Source organism: Cimex lectularius, unplaced genomic scaffold (assembly GCF_000648675.2).
Source record: "Cimex lectularius strain Harlan isolate CLEC.00 unplaced genomic scaffold, Clec_2.1 scaffold11, whole genome shotgun sequence".
Classification (NCBI taxonomy): domain Eukaryota; kingdom Metazoa; phylum Arthropoda; class Insecta; order Hemiptera; family Cimicidae; genus Cimex; species Cimex lectularius.
The window spans coordinates 2,964,890-2,970,889 of record NW_019392673.1 but is presented as its reverse complement, the minus strand read 5'-3'; the positions used below and the strand labels follow the sequence as shown (position 1 = coordinate 2,970,889).

The 6,000-nt window shown below is 35.2% G+C and overlaps 1 protein-coding gene across 2 annotated transcripts in view; it reads left to right on the top strand.

The window, feature by feature from the left end:
* Positions 1–6,000, top strand: part of LOC106668311 — a 222,177-nt gene that overhangs the window by 3,116 nt on the left and 213,061 nt on the right. The window contains exon 1 of one of the 2 annotated variants that reach the window (XM_014396935.2): positions 2,447–2,470. The exons of the other annotated variant lie outside the window; for it this stretch is intronic. The gene's annotated coding sequence lies outside the window, so the exon portion shown is untranslated. Of the gene's footprint in view, positions 1–2,446; positions 2,471–6,000 lie in introns of those variants that run through there. 2 annotated transcript variants of the gene reach the window in all.

Below are 6,000 nucleotides of genomic sequence, written 5' to 3'. Positions count from 1 at the left end.
AGAGAGAGAGAGAGAGAGAGAGAGAGAGAGAGAGAGAGAGAGAGAGAGAGAGAGAGAGAGAGAGAGAGAGAGAGAGAGAATGAGAGTGAGAAGGGGGAGAGAGAGAGATGGGGGAAATATATAAATTTAAGAAAAATTGGTCAATTTAAATCAAATATTCAATTACGTAGGCAGTCACATTAAATTCATTCAATCCAAATATGCACAATCAACACTGAAATGTTAATGGTTTAAAAAAATGTTTAAAGCAAAAAGTATGGGATCAAAAGTGGAAAGAGAAGATTATTTTGCCCCGTTTGACTGATTTTGCCAATTAATTTTATTACAAATAATAACAATAAATTTTGAGGAGAATTTTAGTGAATGGAAAAACTCACAACCGACTTTTCGCATACCAATTAGGTTTCTACATAACAAATCATATTATTTTCATTAGAGGTCAACTTTATTTCAATTGTGTGGTGTTTAGTGACCGTTAATCGATAATTATTCAGAAATCGTGAGATGCGGTCTGGTGTGATGTAGGTTTTAGTAAAACATTTTCTTTATCTTGCCAACGTTTCGAACTTTATTGAGATCATCTTTAGGGCTCAAAGTGTTTGTCTTCTGGGTAATTGTGCCATTCTTGCGTGTCGTGTTGAGAGTGCCCACGATAAAGAAAATGTTTTTCTGAAACCTACATCACACCAGACCGCATCTCACGATTTCTGAATAATTTATTTCAATTCGTGTTTCTTTGGAAAAAAAAGTCCGTATTTCAAATAATTCCGATTAAACGGTATTCGACTGGTTAACCCGTCAAAAATAGCAGTAGATTAAGTGAAGGGACTTTATTGGACGTTGTCAAATCGTAGGTTGTTACATTTAAAATATTATTTCACTGAGAAAATTGTTTCTGTCAGTTTTGGCACGAAGCCGTAAACGTGCCGAACAAGGTAGTTTCGAATTACAATTCTGAAAAAGTCCCTTTTTTCTGCATTGCATGTTGGCTAACTTATACCGACATACTTTGCTGTTTATATTGCAGAATTTCTCAATATATTTTTTAATAACGAGATATTGAACTTGAATTTATTGATCGAGCCGGGTGAAATTATATGAGAAATTAAAAGTTTTTTGTTTATTTATGCTAATGATAAAAAGTTTCTCGGCTTTCTACCACAGAAATCATTATGCTTTAATCAAATTGAAGCCCCTCAACCGCCAACACCAATTAGTTCTCATCGTTACTAAGGTTCACCTTTGACATTTTCTAGGGCGACTAGTTAGAACAAAAGAAGTTTTCTGTAAAGGGTTATGCATATGCGAAAAGGGCGACATTCGGGGTAAACTATCAAAAATAAAAATATTAAAAAGCGCCTGTGAATATAAAAGGAAGTCACGTATTTCCTGTCGTGAGGAATCAATATCCTGCCTCTATCGTCTTTATTTTTTCTTTTTGAAGATCGTCTTTCAAACATACTCTGCTTAGGCTGCATGAGCGGATCTGTACAATCAGCCGTACCTTCCGTCTGAAAATAAGCATCAGGGCCGCATTTATTAAGATTTTTTTCCGTTCTGAATAACATCTCAGCTATGAACGTGAGCTAAAATAAAACAAATCGATACAGAAAGTAAGACGTGTCCGGGTCTACAAGTCAAACATGTTTATTTTGACTCCATGTGTAATTTATGTAGTAGTGTTTTACGCTTAAATCCCAAAGAACGACATTCTGTCGTAACACTGTGCCATAAACATTTAATGATTTATTGTGACTTTTGGTCGAATGGACTGTTTCATGGTTGGACTGGCGGCATCGTAAAATAATCATGTTGAATACAGACAATGGAGTGTTTTCGCCGTTAAAAGGGACATGGCTATGTTGAGATGTTAATTAATTAACGTAGCAAAGGTACAACGTGATGCCAAGTGTCCTTAAAGTGAAAAAACAATCCTCGATGTGAAGTAGATTAGACATTGATAAAAGATTTGTTTTTTTACTGAATAAATTGCGATTTAAAATGATAAAACGCTTTTGATGTTTTTACCGTTGAAAAACATGACAGTGTTTAATTGGTTAATCGGACGTTTTACCATTTAGCTTTGTATCTGCAGTGTACTCTGCGGAAATAGGTTAATCTTTTGTAATCGGATCAAAACTTTTTAAATTTCTCTCTTTGAAATTAAAATTGTTTTTGTGTCTATGAGATTTCCTGTTGATTATGGCTTAATTATTAAAATTGCCAGGCTTTTTTTTTATTCCGGGACGATTATCTCGCTCGTGCTTAAAAATAAAGCTAAGCTCATTTTTCTGTTAAAAACGTTTATCGCAAACATGGCCAGAAAGAGGCTCTCCATATGATTATAAATATTATTGTTGACTCTACACAAAAAAATTAAATAAATAGCTTACAGGTTAAAGTAGTGTTTGTTTTTCTTGTTTAAACTTGTTTTCTCTATTCTCGATGAAAGAGCTCTAGTAGTTTGAACGTAAGTACATAGCTAATGTTTTATTTTTGTCGAAACTTTTAATGGAATCCCCTGGTCAAGGTGAAATTATTTCGTCACTATCCCCCCTGGAATTTTGGCACTCTCGGGGCGTTACGACCCCTCGTTTGCAGAGAGCGACGACCCTTAATGCTGATGATTTTTTAAGTAGCGAGGGGATGATAAACTAGGCCAGATTACAAAAGACTTTTATTGATATTTAAATTGACAAAAAAATGTGCCCTAATCCTTCTTGTGGGTTATGATTTTATCAATTTGAATAATTTTACAATGATTTTGAATCAAATCTATTCAGGCGAAAATAAATTTTAAGTCGAGTTTTTTTATTAAAAGTAAGACAAATAAAAATTGGCCTCTCTAATACTTTATTTCTGAGGAAGGCAATTTTTTTTTTCGAGAAGAGAAGATATATTGTTTGTATTTTTTTACATGAAAATTATTTATTAAAACTGGTCTTATTGGACCAACCATTAATTTTACAATAATATTATATAATAAATAAATGTTTACATTCTTATAATTCTATTGGTACAATAAGATTTACTTTTCAATATTCACTATTCATTTTTAACTACACAAGTTCATATGGCTTTGTTCTTTTTAATCTTCTGATCATATTTCGGTTATGTAAGAGTTTGGTCGTGCTGGCTGAGGCGAGCCTGGTGTTTGGCGGCAAATCTTTGTATTTTCGCCGAGACTTCAAGGATCTTAAGATACCTATGGAAGTTCTTATTTGTAAGTCCTTATACCAAGGTGCATTGACCATGTTACGCAAGATTATATTTTGGAGTGTTTGTATGATTTTGATATTGCTGTATTTGGTACAACCCCATAGTTGAATACCATATGCTTTAACAATACATAGGTTTTATGACTTGTTTATATAATAATATTTTAATATATAATATACGTCCTATCAAGTATCAACCAGTATAGTTGTCTATACATTAAACCTATTTCTGTCCTTTTTTCTTCACTTGTTCTTTCCATCTCAGCTTGGCATCTAAGGTCATTCCCAGATATTTAGCTGTATTCCTGTATGTTATAGTAGTTCCATCGATTGTGAGCGACGGAACTTGGTCCACCTTTTTGTTTGTAACGACTAGATGAACTCATTTATGCTGATTTAGCTTGATTTTCCATTTTTTTGTCCATTCGTTTATCTTATTACATGCATTTTGGAGGATTTTGGATGAATGGGTGATAGTCGGTCCGAGTGATATCACCGCTGTGTCATCTGCAAACGTAGCAATTTTAACTCCATCTATTTTCGGAAAATCACTGGTGTAAAACAAGTAAAGCTAATATTCCTCCTTGTGACACTCCTGCATTTATTGTTTTTAATTTTGAATATTAATCTTCTTGTTTGATTCTAAACAGTCTGTCATTAGGTAGGAACTGATAATATCGACATACTGCTTTGGTAGCATACATTTTTAGTTTATTGTTGAGTCCTTCGTTCCAGACCTTGTATGTATGAGAAAATATATGTGTTAAATCATTTAATGAAAATTTGTACATAATTTTTCACGTTTTTTAACGTTTAATAATTGAGTCTTTGTCGAAAAAAAGAATAAATTGCTAAGGAAAATGAGAAAAAAATGAAGACGGACAGACAATTTCTTTTTAAATTTTGTTTTAGATTTTAAATTAACATTTCAATATCGCATATTTCTTCCTCTTGTCTTAATTACATCTGCAAGACGCCTCGGCATACTTTCTACCAGTCTGGAAACGTCTCTTTGCTGGAGGTTAGCCGAAGAGTCCTTTCAAGATCGTGGAGTGTATCAGGAAGTGAAGGACGAGCTCTTTTTCGTATTTTGAGGTTATCCGGTTATCCCGTGAATGTTCGATGGGGTTCAAGTCTGGAGAACTGGCTGGCCAAGCTAAGACCCTGATTTTATGCTGTTGAAGGTACGTTTGTACTATGCGAGCGACATGTGGACGCTTATTTATTCGTGCATTAGAATAGGATTGCCCCTCTTTTCATCGCATGGTGTTCCAAAATTTCATCCACATAACAAGTGGCCATCAAAGACCCTCCACAAACAACAACCAATTCTGTGCGACTCTCCATTCAATTTCTCGCCCACACCACCACCACTGAGCTAGTTGAAAAGGTTGGCTCTGGGAAAAATTACAGGCTTCGTACCTTTCATTTCGCCTTCTCCACACTCTTTCACTCTCATCTGGATATCGTAGAGCAAATCTACACTCATCTGTAAAAAGTAAATCAGACCAATCGTCTAAACACTGATGGCTGGGTTCTCGAGGAAATGCGAGCCGTGCAACTATGTGTGTTCTGGTCAATTCTGGTCCTCTTACGGGGCATAAAGCCATCAGTCCATACTGATTTAATCTTCGAGGAGTGCGTCCAAAAATTTGGACACCTCGTACTTCCGGGAGCTGATGAATCGCTTTAACCACAAGGTGCCGGTTTCGCAAAATCCTCAAAGTCAAAAAACGGTCATCCAGTGGTTCTGTTACCCTCGGGCCTTCTACGGTAGGACCCAGTTTCACGAAAACGTCTTACGGCGTCTAGTAGAGAACTCCGATGGCAATAGCCGCATACGCGATGGAACGTCCATCATCTTATAAGTGTCACACCACGCGCAACATCCTCAGCAATAAATTAAGCAAACAAAGAACAAAACTAAACAGTTTATTACTTCAGAATTCAAATGAGACTGAATAAAGATTATCCTTGTTTTGGATTAAGGATTAAGTATGTTTACATTTCATTGAGATTCCCAATTTAAAACATAACATAAACAAATATTTATTGATAGAAACAATCAGACAAATTAAGAGCAGAATTTTCTTTTATCGAGAAAATGAAAAAAAATCATTTGGGTGGAATTTTTTGTTCGAACGAACTTATCAAAGCCCTTTTACACGAGTAAGTTTTTTTGGCCAAGCGAGGGTATTTAATTTTTTGGTCAAAAAACATACACATGCGAAGTGGCTTTTAAAGGAAATTGATTGATGTTAAAATATTGTTTAAACTTAAATAGTTCTGTTTTAAAGGTGGTTTTTCTGTTTGATATTTCTTTGGACAGTTTCGTCGAACCATTTTATATTAGAGTAAAATTCCGTTCAGGAGAGCGGATATTCGTAGGATTTTCGTTTTCCATTTTCAGACCCCTCAGAAATAAGGCAAATACATTTCTTGTCAGGTTAAAAAGTATTTGCGGATGGAGAGGCACGGTCGCGGATTAATTGCTCCTCTGTTCCAGGACCGGGAAAGGCTCTCGAAGGGGCCAAAGAGTAAATACTTTTGGCCCATTGAGTAAGACGTCTAACTAGCCCTTTTAAGGCAATTCAATTGGAATATCTTAGCCGGCCTCCCTCTCGGAACACTTTATCTCTCCCAGTTTACAATTCCTTAAAGAAGACTATTCTCTTCTCCGTGATCATTTTAGTTTCTTTACCATTTAAAAACCTAGCAAAAACTGCTTTATGATCTATAAGATCTTATAGAATGTACCTACATTTAAATTTATTGTGGATTC